The following is a 17,003-nucleotide window of genomic DNA, read 5'->3' on the forward strand; positions in this document are numbered from 1 at the left end:
AGGGAATGGTCTCAATGACCAACAAAGTCCCTTTATGATCTAATGTTCTACAGTATCTATCATTTTAAGTTTCTTCAGGGATCACTCCAATTTCAAGATGATAGCTGTAATTGAACCCTAAGGTGGTAAATACATTCGATTACAACAGGAGATAGTAACTCCTTATGGAGGCCAAGTTGTTCCCAGAGCACTCAAGTTGGAAATTTGCATCCCAAATGATTGATTCTGTTGCATAATTATGGTGATGATATGATTATTTGTCTTTTTTTTATCTTTTATTTGCACAGCTACTATCCAGAGCTCTGTTAGTTTTTACTAACTGCAAGATACAGGAGAATGTTTCAGTCATGGGCCCAAACTTTAATAAGGTTGCTCTCTCTGAGCTTATAAATAAACCAAGGTCATGCTCTGCATCAGGGCACACTTTGCAGCTTTTCAAGCTGCTTCATGAATGTGAACTCTACACGGATAGGGGCTGATGCAACTTGAAAAACCCCAGAAGTAGCAATCTGAAGCATTTGTCTTATTTGGAGCTAAGCGAACAGTCTTCCTGACATCCCCATCCTAGAAAGTCTGCCTTATTGCTGTCTGGAACTGAGCGTGAAACCCTTCCTGTCATTCTCAGGTTGTTATGTAGAATCTGCAGCTCAGGTATCTAACATGAAGGCAGGCAGTTAAAATTGTTATGTTGGGAATGAGTGGAAGGAAGCATAATGGAAACATACTCCAGCAGACTGTCTTTTCTCTAAGAGTGAAACAGAAATAGAAATCTTTTACTAAGATAAAAACAGTTTGTCCTCAGAGAAACAGAAAATCCCATTTAAGTGTTTTCTTGCTGTTGTTAGCTGAAGTTGCAACCAGAGTTTGAATCATCATCGACGCACTTTTCATTTCAGAAGATCACTGCTACTTTACTACAAATCATCGCTACATTTTGTAGGAGTGAACTTCCATAAAGGAACATGCATTAATACAGTTTTTCAGCTTCATGTCAAAGTTGCGTCATGCATATGACTTGTGGTATATTTGCCCTTGATGTTATATTGTAGATAAACTGGCCTCATCAGTTTTAAAATATGTACCCATATTTTATTAATGCAGTATCATTTTCTCTTTTTACTTTATAGTTAGTATAGTCATTGGACATGACACAAATACTATTGAAGTTATTATAGATATAAAAATCATAAAAGTGAAGAAGGAATTATTTGGATTATCTTCTCGCTTTCTGGATTTACAAGATTTCAGATTTGCTTGACAATTCATTGCTATATTAAACATGGAGCAGTAGAAATGAGATGAAAAAGAATCACACGGGGCCCTGATGAAAATCTTTTAGAAAGCAGTCTTATTATCTTCAGGGAGTAGGAGGTAAACACTGAAAAGCAGCTTTAAAGCAGTTTCAGCTAGACTTCTAGAGAATCAAGTTTTCTGTTTTTATTGTTATGCATGTATCTAACCTCTTCTCAGAAAGGAAGACAGCTCATAGACATACGCTAGTTGTTTTCAATCTTTTTGTAAAGCTCTGTATGAATAGTTTGATTTGAAAGGTTCAGATACAGTGAAATTCATTCTTGGGCTGAAAACAAAGACTCTTCCACGCTTCAGCTATAATTACATCACCAGACCACAAAAATATAAACAGGGTGAATTTAATTTACTGATTAGGGAGTTTAATTTTAGACTGGAAACCAAGATACCGCAAATATCATCTCATGGTTTGTAAAATAAGCTATCTGTCAGCTGTTCCCTGGATAGCATTTAAACTGCTTTTAAAAAGAGCAGGATAAATAAGCAGTCTTCTTTTATTCCAGAAAGTTTGTTTCTTTCCAAGTTTCTAACAGCCTTTCTACTGAAATGTTGTAATGCATATTGGAGTGCATTTTGGCTGGAAATTATCAAAGAGAATGCAAGTTTGGGTACAAGGGAAATGAAGAAATCAATTGTTTCTCACTATCATCCATATTTGAAAGGGGAAGGATCATTTTAGAGATATGAAAAGAAAAAACACAGTTGGAAATAAAGATAGAAAAACCAAATTCCAAAATGTAAATAACCAGATTAGTTTTGGTAGATAACAATAATTTGTGAGTTTCTCATGACTATGGAATCTTTTGAGGTTGTCTTACTACTACCGAAAAGAATGTTTCTGCTTGTACTTGCAGTGTCAAGACCAGGCTGACAGTAATTTTTCTGAGAATCCTAGGTAGGTATTAGTGCATCATCTAGTCAACTAACTTCCAATTTATTTATTGCCTTCTCCTATTCTCTTGCCATTTGGTATGTCAGTAAAATTCAACAGTGCAAGGTTTGCCTGAATTGACAGGTTAAATAAATTTCATCTACAAGTTGTCAGCTATCTCTAGCCTTCGTTTTGTTCTTTATAAGTCATCCTATACATAATTTTGAATTTCAGTGTTTTCTTATAGTTTTTGTGATTTTTTTTCTCCTTACCAAAGACAAAATGTTAAGGATAGAAACCCCAAGTATAAAATAATATATACAGTTATGATAACTGTAACAAGTAATCTTTGATGTTAATAAAATATATTGATTGTTTTTAAGGTTTCTTTTGCTTATAGTTTTAGTTTTGAAAGTTTTCTTATTTTAAGGTGGGACAGCAATCCAAAGCTTTTGAATATACTTACGATGTTCAAAAGATAAAAATGAATAAATTGTTCTAAAAGACGTTTCATTTAATATAAATTATGAACACTGTTTGAAGGTTAAAAAAAGGCATTTATTTTGTTCTAGATGACACACATACTTTTTCCCCTCCAGAATGCATACCTCTGAAATTCAGAAAAAAACAGTAACACTAGTTTACTAGGCATAAACTATAGGATTGAATCATGAGATGATCAATGGTCTGATAGTTCAGAGAAAAGAACAGAATGTTAACAGCAATAAATTCTATTCATTCCAATGCGTATCAGAAGGGGTCTCCAAGCACGCTGTGTACACTGGTAGTGCCAAGAGGCACGTCAAAAAGCAGTAAGAGCTGCCCCTCTCACACCTGCCAAATATCCGTCTCATTGCCTTGTCTTCGGAAGCCGTGGAGAGCTGCTGCTCCTCTGCCTGCTGAGGAGCAAGAGGAGCTCTGGAGGCAGCAGGACCTTGCACAGCCTCCAGGAGAGAGGGGAAGGTGGGCTTGGCCCCCTGCCTCCCTCCGCTCTGGCTCAGGACCTGGTGCAAAGCCGCCGGCTGCCGCCTCCCATCTCCTGCGTACGACGTCCGTGTCTGCAGGATCCTGCTGTCTGAACAAAGCGGGTTTGAGAATCACTGGTCCGGTCTTTGTGCTGTGTATTTCTGCAAGGATCAGGGTCTCCTGCTCACTGTCCCTGCAGGGTACAGAACAGAAAAACCCTGGAAATCATTCATACGTGGTGATAACACTGTCTTTACCAAGCAGTCACGGAAAGCTCATCATGGGTCCTGTTTAAGAACAGGAACTGGGCTGACAGGGAGCTGCTTCTAAACATCATCGTCTGCCTGGAATAGAACAGTTTGAAATACCAGAGTGTCACTCCCCTCAGAAAGATGCTGCAGTGGTTTAATCGTGGGAGGGCCACTGCAAGCAGCCGTTGTCCAGAGGGAGAGCTCCAGAAACGAACTGGAAGAAGGGCCAGTGCTTGTCATGGTTTTCCAGGTGTATGGGACAGCCTTCTAAGAGGACAGTAACTTGAGAAGGATTCTCAAGTGGGACAGAAAGAATGAAAGGGAGAAATAACATTAAAAAGGGACTAGAGTGCTCTGGGTCACTTTTAGGAAGAGTGGTGGAGCAAGGAAAGGAAAAAGAAAGGTTAGGTTAGAGAACAGTGAACAGAGTCCTGCGCAGTGATGGGCTGAGCAGGGGCAAAGAATGGAGAAAAGGACATGTTGCCAAATCACTAAAACAAACTGGTAATAACTACACCTTGTAAATTCATTTTCTGGGGATTAACCTCTCCTCTGTGGAGGACAGACACCTGTTAGAGAATTTTTGCTTACCTCTCTGCTATAACCCACAGATTCCTGATTACAGCCATTAATCTACAAGGACATATGCATTTTCTTTGATCATCTTGCCTTTAATTTCTACTTTTACCAATCCTTCATATCTTACCAAACCCAAAGGCTCTTATGGCATCACCAGACTGTGTCATACATATATATTTTTTTCCACGGGGAGGCCAAACATCTAGGACTGAGTGAGAAGAAATAGCTTCAGTAGTATCCAGACCAAAGGTGTTTCTTTCTGAAATTAACACAGGCATAGATTCCTCATCCCTGGGACTTTTATCTAGGAATGGTAATATATGTTTTTTAATTACCTTCTATCTAAGCTTACGTAAGAGAAAAGACATTATATTGTGGATCACTCCTGCTATGAATTTAGAAAATATGTATTATTGCACCTTTAAATTAAATAATTTAAAGGCAAAACATGTGGATATATATTTAAAAAAGAAAAGGGAACAGAGCAGTAACTGATTTTCCAAACAAGTTTATCCTCTACAAGACTTGTATCAGGGGAGAGTGAAATGATGAAGGCTGTGACCAATGACCTTGCAAAAATTGTTAGGGATGGAAAAATCCTATGTGATAATTCTCTATCTATTTTTAAAAGCATGTCTTTTGAGAGATATGGGAATAGAAAGACTAAGTATATTTCATTGTTTTGAAAGGGTTGTTGGTTTTCACAAGATTGGTAAACATGGAGTGACTGAACAGGATGTATAACAGGTGAAGAATGCTGTGCAATATTTGGAAAAGTATAGCAGTGCATGGAGATATTACTGGAACTTGCAGGATATCAAGGAATTCTGCATTCTACAGTATTTCCTGTGGAGGGTGATCTCACGTCACTTAAAAGATCCCATTAATTTCTACTGGTCATTATCATATATGAAACAGTGAAAATAAAGCAATATAAGAATGTGATGTCCCAGATTCCACCTACTGCTCTGTGATGAAAACAACAATATGAAGTATTGCATTTCTTATACTGAAACATAGAATATCTACCCTAAAAGTATGCCATTTTGTAGCATGTGCTGCATCTTTTTGCCATTATGCATCAGTCTTTTTTAGTTCCAAGACATGTAGCACATACATTAGTATAAAAACTGAAGCCAAGCCTGGAAGTGATGGAAGAGAAATGCCACTGCTGCCTTCCATTGCAAGTGATGCATTATGTCTTTAGGCAGCAATAAAGGTAATGATTTCAGAGCTCTAAAATGAGCCTGCTAGATTTATGTTCAAAAAATTTCTTCTTGTCTTAGCATTCTGAGCAACATAATGTCATTATCAAAGGTACAATGTTACAATGTTATGAAAAAGTACCCATGGGTACAAAGTACATGTTCAGTAATGCCACCTGTTTTCTGCTTTGTAACAATTACCCAAGTACTATAAAAATCTATTCTGAATAAACAGAACCTATCATTTTACTGTATAATCTTGTTGTAGAAATGAAAATTTTCTTTTGAAACTTGCTGACTTTGATTTTTTAGAAAACAATGAAATTAAGAGATCAAATGTTAAAATATTTCAACATTTCAAAAAAAGAAAATTTCAGATTTCATTTTCAAATACAAATTTTGTATCTAGAAATTTATCATGAAAGGAAAAGTCAGATTGTAAAAAATATATTATTTCACTGAACTTCTAAAAATTTAAGTATTAAGATGAAAACTTATTTTTGAATTAAAAATTAATACCTTTTATTGAAATTCTACTTCCTGAACAGTTTCTCCTAATATTGGCAGAATTCTATTCTACTAATAGAGACAACTTATTTACCCTTACACTTATGTTTTTAAATCTGGCCAACTCTTTCACTTGGACTGGTCCATAGGTGAACTAATTCCATAATTACAAGTTCCACGTTTGTAAACGCCATTTTTTTAAAGTACTTTCTCAGTTTGGCATTTTAAAGTCTCTGATCCAGGTCTCAAAAGATATGTAGGCACCTCTCTTTTTACTTTCCCAAAATCTCCAAGGCTGCTTTTCAGCTGCTACTCAAACCTACAGTTACATAAACCTTGGTGCTTAATCTTCTGTGTGTCAACATTTGCAGAATCACTTTGGTGCTGAATCTGCTCTACAGCAAAATACCTCCTCAGGGTCATAGGTTAAGCAAAGGCTTAAGAGGGTTTAAAAAAATTATTTCTCAAATTACATGGGAAAAATTGGTGGGTTTTTTTGTGATACCGTGATCTGATCACAATGTTATGTTCAGAGCATTTTTGAGACTGAGTAGCAGTGCTACTTCATTAAGATAAAAAGAGGAAATCCAGCTACATGTGGAAAAACAAGAGTGCCCACAAAAAGAGTCTATCAGGACACAAGTAAGTTAAAGGCAAATGCAAGAGGGGTATTTAACAAGAGGAGGGAGAACAGCCAGATGGTTTCGGGAGCTGCTGTTTGGCTAACACAGCCATGGAGCCTGCCATTAAACAGGCAGTTCAGGACAGCTCTAAAACCATTAAATGAGATAACGTTCTCAAAACCAACTCAGGTAGGTACTTGATGTTCTGCTATCTCAGGTATTAAAATCAAAGTTGCCTCATCAGAAAAGATTAACAGCTATGGAAAGGTATTCACTTAGCAGACAACTAGCTTTTGAGGATGCTACTACCAAAAACCTGTTTGTCTCTGCTTCTCTTTTGTGTTGCCATCCCAAAAGCTCTGCTGGTACTGGTTCATCTGACTGTTCCTTGATCTGGTCCAACAAGATCAATTTAAGCAAGGTTAGTTTAAACTGAAGGTTTGAGATGATTCATTGATGATATTTTATCTAAAGTAGGACTAGTGAGCATTTCATTGGCAGGATGTGAACTAATGCCAGAAGGGTACCGATGAACTTCTTGTAATGGTAATGTTTCAGACTTTCCCATTTTATATTTTGGCAGGAACGCTTACACGAGGCAGAGGCCAGCATTAGCCCAGCTATACCGTTTCTGCTGCATGAACTGCTTCAGTTATTTCTGCACGCCACTGCATAACACTTTAGAGGCTGGAAAGCTAGTAGAATCTTGAATGACACAGAGGTTTCTGAAATACTTGTTGTATATTTCAGTAATAAATACAGTGCAGAATTTAATTCTAATTTTCAGCTAGCTTTGATAGAATAGCTTTTATGTGTGTAATAGATATTTGTCTGACCATTCATATTCTATTTGCATTTATATATACCTTTATATATTAGAAGAATATTTTAAGCATAACTATGTATACATCAATATCTGCATAATTAATAAAATCTCATCTGAACACATATATGTGTATTTTAAATAGTTTCTGTTATTATAGGAAAAAATCCCTCACAAATTTGTATTTAATCTGAGACAATCTTAAACCTACTGCTATTATGATTAGGCTGATCAACTCCCTGTGTAATTTCTCCTTTTCTATTGCCTCCTTCTGAACCTTAATTCACCGAAATATATATTTATTTGAAGAAGAATCAGAATCTTGTACATGCCCCATCATCTACAGTAACCAAAGATACTTTATAGTGCAGCTGAGACCATGACAGACATGCGTGTGTGCACACGCACAAACTATGAGACCGTGAGAGCTTGTGCTGTATGTGAAGTAATGGGCACAGCAGCACAGCAAGGCATCCTTACTCTTGCAGTTTGAATTCCTTCAGCGGTTTGTTGGCACAATTTATGACAGTTATTTATATTCACTGCAAGCCTGGGGAAAGAACAAAACTTGAAAGGGGGCTTGCTGGTAAGAGTTTTCAGTCCTTAGAAAATGTAAGTAAAATGGAAAATATTACTTTATTGTATTTTTTTTTGCCAGTGGAACAATAATTACATTTAATCATTCTTCTTCTTACATTGAAAGTAAGTTACATAACATTTGAAAGGACTTATGAAGATGAAAAATATGATCTGTTCATTTTTTTCTGCTTTGAATTTATTTAGGTGCAAAAATAACAAATTTTACAGAGCAAGAAAATTATTATTTTAGGAGAAATGTATTACAATATTAACAAAGTCAAAATCAGAAGTAAAGGTAAAAGCAAGGCATGCTTGTGAAGTTCCAAGCCACAGAAAATGCAACATAATTGGTGATGAAATTTTTCCACTAGGAAAAAAATATGAAGATGAAAAGGTTTCCATAGCAATGCACTCATATTACTTTCTCTTAAAGCAAAAAGGCTCTCTAGAATGAGAACAGTCTTTAGCAAAAATGAATGCAAATGCATTACAAAGGTTTTATTCTGTACATTTCTTTTATTATTTCATTTTATAAGACTTCAAAGCTAGTAAAGAACTGGGAGATGAGGCACTAAGGTATAGTGACTTGGCCCATACAGAAAATAAACCAGCATCAGTAGTAAAATAAGACACATTCACAAAGGTGATCAGTGAAACATCATGATGGACACAAGCTTTGTCAATGAAACACAGAAGCTGTTATTTTGCTTTATTGCATTCTTCTTCTACCAACTGCAAGAATGGAGATAAAATTAAGATTTACCTCTGCACATCCCATATTTCAAAGTTAGCTGGACGTCTACATGGTTCTTGGTGAAATAAGTTCCAAAATTTGTGTTTTAAATTACATACTGTATAAATGCTGTGTTCGGAACTATTATAATGGTATAGAGTAGCCAGATCACATAGTTACATCTTCCTCATTTGTCCTACTTTTCTTTCTTCCCCTCTGCCTTTTGCAGTCAATATGGTAGGAACAACATGGAAATTGTTTCTGTTCCTAACTTTGCCAACTATAAAACAGAATAATTACTCACCATTCCATAGCACAACACATCCTGAAATAAAATATCTCTATATACAAATGTAGAATTGTAGGGTTTAGGGTTAATCCATCTGGGGTCCGGATGATGGAACACCAATATGATGATCAAAAGTAGTAGTTTTTTATTGAGCTTAGCCGATCATTTTTATACAATTCTATAAGTTGTTTAGAAATTCTAATTGGTTGCTGCATGCAAGCATTTGGTGTTCACGCGCACAAGCATAAACGGTGATTGGTTACATCGGTACTGTCCACGCGCACAGACGTAAGAAAAGGTTAGTTATACACGCGCATAAACATAGGACATAATTGGCCATATTAATTAGAGCATGCAAGGCTTGTCTTAGTCCAATTGGTCGAGATAAGTCCTTGAATTGAGGTTGTTTGTGCCAAGTTCCCTTTATCGTGGAATGCGCACCTGTGTTTTTCTAATTGGGATCTTTCTTCTTCTATCTTGTTTAGTCTGTTCAAAGCCTTCTAAAGGCGTCTGGAACACTCTTGTGACCATGAGCTACTTTCAGGCCCGATAACTAAGTTCCATATAATTGAACACTACATAGAATATTACTATTAATTATTATTCTTAATAAGGACACATTTTGTCATTTTGGTTAAATAGAAAAATACTTGACTTTTTTGTCCTGATTCTGATAGGAAATTTTCTCCACTAAAATGTTTCTTTCCAGCATTAACTGTTTTTAAAATACGTTAGGTAAACTCACTGGCCCAGGACTGCCACTCTATACAGTTTTAAAGAAGCACGTCACCTTGAAATAGGAAGTCAGTGCAGAATAAAATTCTGTTCCTATGTCGATCACTCATACATTTGCCATTCTGAAAGAATAATTACTTTCTGAAAGACAATATCTATGATTCATTCAAATTTTGTATCCATTTAATTTCATTTTTTAGCCTGTGAATGTTATGTGTTCATAATGAATTTGTCAGATGCTACAAGTTGAGAGAATTGGTCTCACTAAAGTTAGTGGGAGACAAGCCTTTAATCTTCATAGAACAACACTTTGATCCAAAAATTCATATCAGCTAAAACATCGATATTATAATGCAGATCTCTGTTGCGGTTAATATTGAATTTGTATTGTACCACGGCAATAAGTTGACCGTTATTCTTGCTTGCCTATTGTCTCAGCATAGTCCAATTCTCAGCATTTTTGAAACCTTTTTTAAAATAAAAAACTTTTCCACTGTGTACTGCATTCTCATAGTCTGGGAATCTTTGACTTGCTTGTGGTACTTTAACTAAAATGTTTACTTTAGGTCCTGGATCCCTAGGGCCTACATTTTTTATGACATCTCATGAGGAAAAGAAACAAAAGAGAAAGAAAAAAAAGTTATTTTTATATTGTCTCTCTCTTATAATCTATAATAGTTAACAAGTCATACAAAGAAAACCTTCATCCCTGGAGGTCAGGTCTGAAAAAATATTTTGCAATATTTCATTCAGCTATGAGATACAATTTGGTGAGTTAAGGAATCTTCTACAAATTGGTAAATTATCAAGAACAGCTGTCACTTTCCTTATATGAATACATATGTCTATTTGCAAAGCAATTCACTAATGGAATAATATATTTCTCAGTGTAAATTAGATTTAGTAAAACCAGCTAACAAGATACTTCCTTTGGTAACAACATCAAAACTGGCATTTTTTCAGATTAAAATTGGTAGAGAAAAGAGATCTGATCAAAGCTGATACCTGTTTAGGTCTACTCAGAACTCAAAATCACTGATTTTTTTGAGTATAACAAAAGCAATTCCAAATTAAATGGCAAAATTTCTATGTCGAAAGATGTACATAACAGACAAAGTTATATTTGTATGATACAGTTCCAGTCTGATGCAAATCTCATATGTAAGTTGACTCCAGAAGTGTGCTATGGTTTCACAGGTAGTCAATCCAGATTTACATTGAAGTTGCAAAGAGTGGAAATGCATTCTCAGAATTCTAAAGCAAATTTTAAGAAGTTCTATAATTCTATTGAAATGAATAGGTTTGGATGGACAAAAAAATTAAAGAACATTTGTGTCAGAGATTGTATAAAATATGGCTAAAATAAGAATGGAGATACATTTTACTCAAGGGGTACCTATTTGAGCACTTGACTCACTTTGTCCTTCCAATTTTTCATTTAAATTACTATACATATGGTTTGCTTTCCTTTCTTGCTCTTAACGTTCAATGAAATTGGAGTGAGAAATGAATTTTGTGCTCCACAGGATGCAGAGAAGAGCTTTTGCATCTGGTTGCGTCTATTGTTTCCTGATAGTCTGAGTATTTGGGACCATAAAACTCTCTAAGTGCTCAATTCTGGTAATATTAGCTGGCCACTATTACTGGTGTTCTGACTCCTCTGATTTCCTATATCTGTGGACTCCAGGAATGGTTTGACTGTTTATTTTGTAGTTGTTAACTCAATAGCTCACTCTAACTGGGTGGGAACTACTTCTCCTACAAGGATGATGTCTCTTAGCCATGTGTTGTGCAAGATTGTATTCCAGTCTTCTGGAAGGTCAAAAAGTTCTACTGAAACTTGTAATAATTTGATAATAGCTTAATAATTGCCACTTGGGTTGTTCTGCATTTCCATGGAAGTATTTACTCTCAGTAACTGGGCATGTCTCTGAAAATTCCTTTCTAATTATGATCTGTATTTTCTTTTTCTGTGCTCATTGTGTTCCAGAGTATCTATTCTGGTACTATTTATAGTATCTTTTCTTTCTGTGTCAGCCAAACTTTTCAACATAATGGCCAAATTTTAGAAATGTGTTTACAATCTAGTGCACTAACATGGGATAAATAACAATAGCATTTTGGGGGCAAATATTGCTCTGTAATTGCTTCTAAAGTTGATCTGGACCTATAATGCTATGATCAGTTGGGGAATTTTGCCTCATAAATGCAATATGTATTTTAAGGTCTCAGTTTTGTAACTCTTTTTCATTTTCTGATTTCTAATATATTCAAACAACAACAAAAATGTGTAAAGAGAGTAAGATTCTTGACCAGGCTTTCGTGAACTCTGCTTCTTCTTGTTAATTACTCCAGGCAGCCTTCATAGGGAACATGGAGAAATAAAATACTTATAGGAAAGGTTTATGTCATCCTGAAGTATCTTGTAAAAAAGTTAGATAACTGATTTCCTAAAAAAATGCATATTTATCTTAATTTACTACAAAAGGCATTTATAGTGGTTCTTCAGCTGTAGAGAACCAGATTTCAGATGTACAACATGAACCAAAATGAATTGTGATGATCACACCTGCAATATAAAGGAAGGCACGGTTGAGGGCTTTTTGATGGTTCACTAGTTTTAACTTTTGTGGACACTTTGCTTGTGATATTACCTGTCATTTTCTATGCTTTTTCTTATTATATAACTCAACAGAGCATCAATGTCCAGAATTACTTATCCACCCCTTTCACAAGCATTGCTTTTATTTATTTGTAAAAAAAAGAAAAAAAAAGATGTTCAGCACTGCCTTCAAATCAGACTTCTTGAATACATTTAATTTACACAGTAAAGATAGTTATAATAATTTTCAGAGGCATAGTCCTACCTGGAGCCCTGTGGAATTTTTTGCAGGTTGGAGACCTGTATATTAAAACTTAATAAATATATTACTGAATGGGTGAAGATAAATAGATACATTATTATGCAGTTCAGAATAGTTAAAAATCCTTTGAATTTCTCCTACATGCATATTCACCATGACATACATTTTTAAAGAGAATTTAGATATAACATACACATTATGAAGTGTATAGCAAGACACATCATAAAACAGCAATTGTCATTTAAGAAGTTTTATGTACTCACAAACATGTGCATTATCCTTGTCCTTATTCTCTTTTTTTGCAATACATTTTTAAGATGACAACATATGAACATTTTCAGACTGCTTGCTAAAGAAATCTGTATTCTTCACCAAGTGTGGCTATTTATATTCATTACTTAATGCCATGTTCTCAGCACATACAAAAAGAAAACATTAAGATAACATACAAAGGTAAATTTTTAGCAGTCCATGGGAATACTTTTATTCAAATATTAAAGTCTATATTCATGTTGGTAGAGTCCATAATAACAGTCTTGAAAAGCCATATAAATAAGATTTGTTTTAAATCACTGAAACACAGAAAACTGGGCATTAAGGCTAAAATGCCATTCTTCAGTGAGCCTGCTGTGCTTAGGTTTTGCAGTTGACCCAAGAAGCTCAAAACACAGAGCTATGAGTTTTCATTCACTTGAATTACACAAGGAAAATACTGCAAACCATATGAATACTGAAATAATTTTAAAAACCCCCACAAAACAAAACCCCAAAGCCACAAACAACAACCACTAGGATTATGCTTTGACTGTGTTTCCTCTTTTCCTCCTGTGTTCATGTTGCATACCCAATCAAACTGAGAAGCAAGATGTGGTAGACTCAGTAAAGGCAGTTTAAGGTATGACCCTTCCATGACATGTTCACCCATATTTTACAGACTAGTGTCTCAGAGCAAATGCTGATGAAAGCAGTTGACATAATACAGCTGACTGAAGTCTGGGGTGCTGAAGACTCTCAAACACAGGGCCAGCTGTCCAGGCAATACGTAGATAACCCTCCAGAGGAGAAACAGGGCAGACAGCAGAGCAGTAGCATCAGAAAGCGCCAGACCTAGGTCTCCAAAATGCTTTGACTGAAATCCCTGAGTTTTAGCAATATGAAAAGCCACACATTTTAAGCTATGTAAGAAAAAACTTTTTTTTTTTTTTTGTAGAAAATCAGTGTGCTAGATTATACACATTTGTACTTTGATGGACTCATGAAATCACAGAAAAAATGTTAGTATCTGTGTCGTTAGTCATAATGTGGCAATAAAACTTACATATTGGTAACTGCAGAGTGGAAAAAAAATCAGAAAGAAAAATTCATCCTCTGTCTAGGCAGTACTATCTGATATCTTTGTGATATGTTTGGCATTAAGCTTTATGTTACTAATTGAGGCAATTGGTTCTTTTTAGTATTACTTAGTAATGTAAAAATAATGTATTAATTTTAAAATACAAATATATTGTATATTTATAATGAGTTGGTAGAGACCCCTGAAGTTCAAACAGTCTTCCCTGTCTTCTATCACTTATCAGGAATTCTGTGGCTAGTGTGAGACACTAAGAAATGCTCCTATCATATTTATGTACTACATTAACAATGTTTATAGAAACCTCTGCAGGTTTCTAAAGGATTTCCCCTCCTATTCTCCCTGGCTTTTCTGTGATCTTGAGACCTGCACAGGAAATTGAACATTGTTAAATGGCCTAATACATTTATTTTAAAGATGACACCGGTAGGGACTACAGTGCTTTGATGTTTGCCAAGTCTCTTTTGACACAAGCCAAAGGCTAAGGCAGAAAGAAAAGAAAAAATATATTTGCATAATTTAAATGTAAACATCCCATTTACTATTTTGAAAAGTGCCAGAAAAAATCATCTACTACTTTGATATGCACATTTTACCTTTGATATGAACAACTCTCATACTAAATTCCTGAAGCAGAAGGCTCTATTATAGCAATTTAGAATATGTTCCTTTCATTCTGTCAAACCAGATTAAAGAGGACTAGTATGAGAGATGCCTACATTTGCAATCGATCAGATGATGGTTCTGCTGCTTGAAAGTATACTTTCTCTATAATAGAAAACTTTTGCTCACTTTTTTTTTTCCTTAAGAAAATTAACAAGGTGGCTTTTTTTTCCTTCTCTGTCCCAAATTTCATAAACACATCTCAAATATTGGAGATGTTCTCAAATATTTTCTCAAACTTTGGGACAGCAAAGATGGGACAAGAAAGATTTAGACAAGAAGGGCTTTACTCGCTTAAAGCCTCTCTGAAAAGCTTCGGCCAGAATTATTTTGTTAGCCTTCTATTCTTTACACAGTGCAGTAATAGGAGCAACAATGTCATTGAAATTTTCCACAAAGCTTCTGTAATATCATGAAAGTCCTGTGAAAGACTGAGTTTAGACATTTGGGTCAATCTATAATGGTCTTCACATCTAAGGGGTTGGGATACATTTCTTCCTTTATCTCCCAAGTTATTTTTGAACTACATTAGACTGATTTTCCCTTTGAATAGTGTGAACTCTGTAGGTAGCTTTCTCCAAATAATTCCATTTTTCTTTGGTTTATTTCCAATTTCAGAAGGTGATAATGTCATCAATGCGAGTTTGTTATGACTGTGTAATCCAGCCAGCATTAGCCGACCTGCCTCAATATACAGTTTAAGGACCAGTCAGCCTTTTAACATAATCTTGTGTCACATCAGTGATGAGAACAGGTTTTATTTTTCCTCTGTGGAAAGATGGCTTTCCAGTTAAATTCAGCGTGCTGGCATTATTTTCTCTGCGTCATCTGGTGGGCTATCCAAAAAAGAAATGCATCAGTCACAGTGACACGTTGACTCTCCAGTGATTTGCGTGCAAGCTTATCTTACTATTTCCTCACAGTATTCTCAGATACAGTTCTGCATCTGAATTGTATCTGAGAATTCAGTTATAAAATTTAGTTATAAACCCCTACTCTGACTTTTTTCCTACTTCTTGTGTATGTGCTTCACAAATGACTACAAAACCTCCATGTTTGACTCTGTACCATTCTTTGGTGATGATGCCAAAAATCACAAAATCAATTAGAATTGATTTGTCAAACTTTACTTTTTTATCTTGTGCTCACTTTGAATTCCCTTATTCCTGCCACATCTGAAGTTAACAACCACCTCCCAGCTGTGATAGGTTTTTAACCTACTGACATACACAGTTGTTGATGTGACCTTGTAGGAAAAGGGTTTTTTATTTACTTTATTAGTAAAGTTATTAACCTTTTCCAAGACTTCCAAAGACTTTTCCCAACAGTTCTGCATCTGCTGATATTTAACAAGAATTAAGAAGATGGGCTTCAAGCCCTAAGTAAGTGTTTACATAAGTTTTTACTGTAACTTATCTTTGGAATTCCTTGACAAGATACTGCTCTGCAAATCCCTCATGTAATGTAAGTTATTAATGACCCACTGAGTACATACAATGACTGCTTCAGCCTCTTGTTCAGTGCTACCCTCCCCAAAATCTCTAACAACATCCAAAAAATTCCAATTTTTCATTTAGATAGGTGATTAAGTCAGATTGTATGCCAAGTTATCTGGGGAGGGTAAGTACAGCAAAATTTTAACTTAATCATTTGCTGTTTCAATATATTAGTAACCTGCACTTAAGTGTCCCTTCGAATCTCTCAGCCTAACTATTTGTTTTACCTCATTTAGTTCCACAAATATTTAAAAACTAGAGTAAATAAATTTTTCCCTTGTCTGACAGTATGTTCATCCACCCTTAGTAGTCAGTGAAATCTAACTCCTGACACAGTTTCAACTTCTGCAATAGGAAAAGGATTGCGTCTACAGAGAAAATAATGTCACATGGGCACAACCACAGTTTTTCCGCTTTTGTGGTGATCATAGAATAAACCAACAATATCCATCAAGACTCCAGGGAATGAGTCTTAAAAGGGAGTGAAGGCAGCTTTTCTCCTGACATGTCTGACAATGTCATCTTCTGATAATATGCAATAGTTTTTCATTTCTCTATGCACATCATATCAATATTTGATTGTGCATTTCATAAGCTTTATCTGAGCTGTGCACAATACCTGGTACACCCTCTTAATGGATTATAGGTATATTTTTCCTAGATGAATGCCTCTGCGCAAGCGCCAACTTCTAGGAAGAATATATCCATATTTTCCCTTAACAGTTTGGGCTTATATTCATAGCTTGGTAAGTGAGAAATCTTTTCCAGATTCTGAGACAAACTCTGCAGGAATTTTGTCCATACAGATGTTAGGTTCATCCAGTCCTGCTGGTTCCTTGTCTCATGCTTATCATATTATGCTTGAGCATGCCTCAGGAGTTCTTTAGTTCTCTTTTTCCTGTTTGTAATGTTACCCTGTAACATAAGCCTCTTTCCCCTCCCGTACATATTTGTCTCCCTGAAGTCTAAAGACACACAGTGGGTACTTCTTCCACTGAAAATTATTTAATTAACTAATTAAAACAGATTATAAAAAAGAATCACTACAAAAGTATCATCTATCAACCTGTCTTTATAACTTGCCATGTACATGCATCTTTCTCCTTTGATCTCACATCCCAAAGCTATGCATAGGAGCTATGCATCTTCCAGTCATT

Source organism: Buteo buteo, chromosome 6 (assembly GCF_964188355.1).
Source record: "Buteo buteo chromosome 6, bButBut1.hap1.1, whole genome shotgun sequence".
NCBI lineage: Eukaryota > Metazoa > Chordata > Aves > Accipitriformes > Accipitridae > Buteo > Buteo buteo.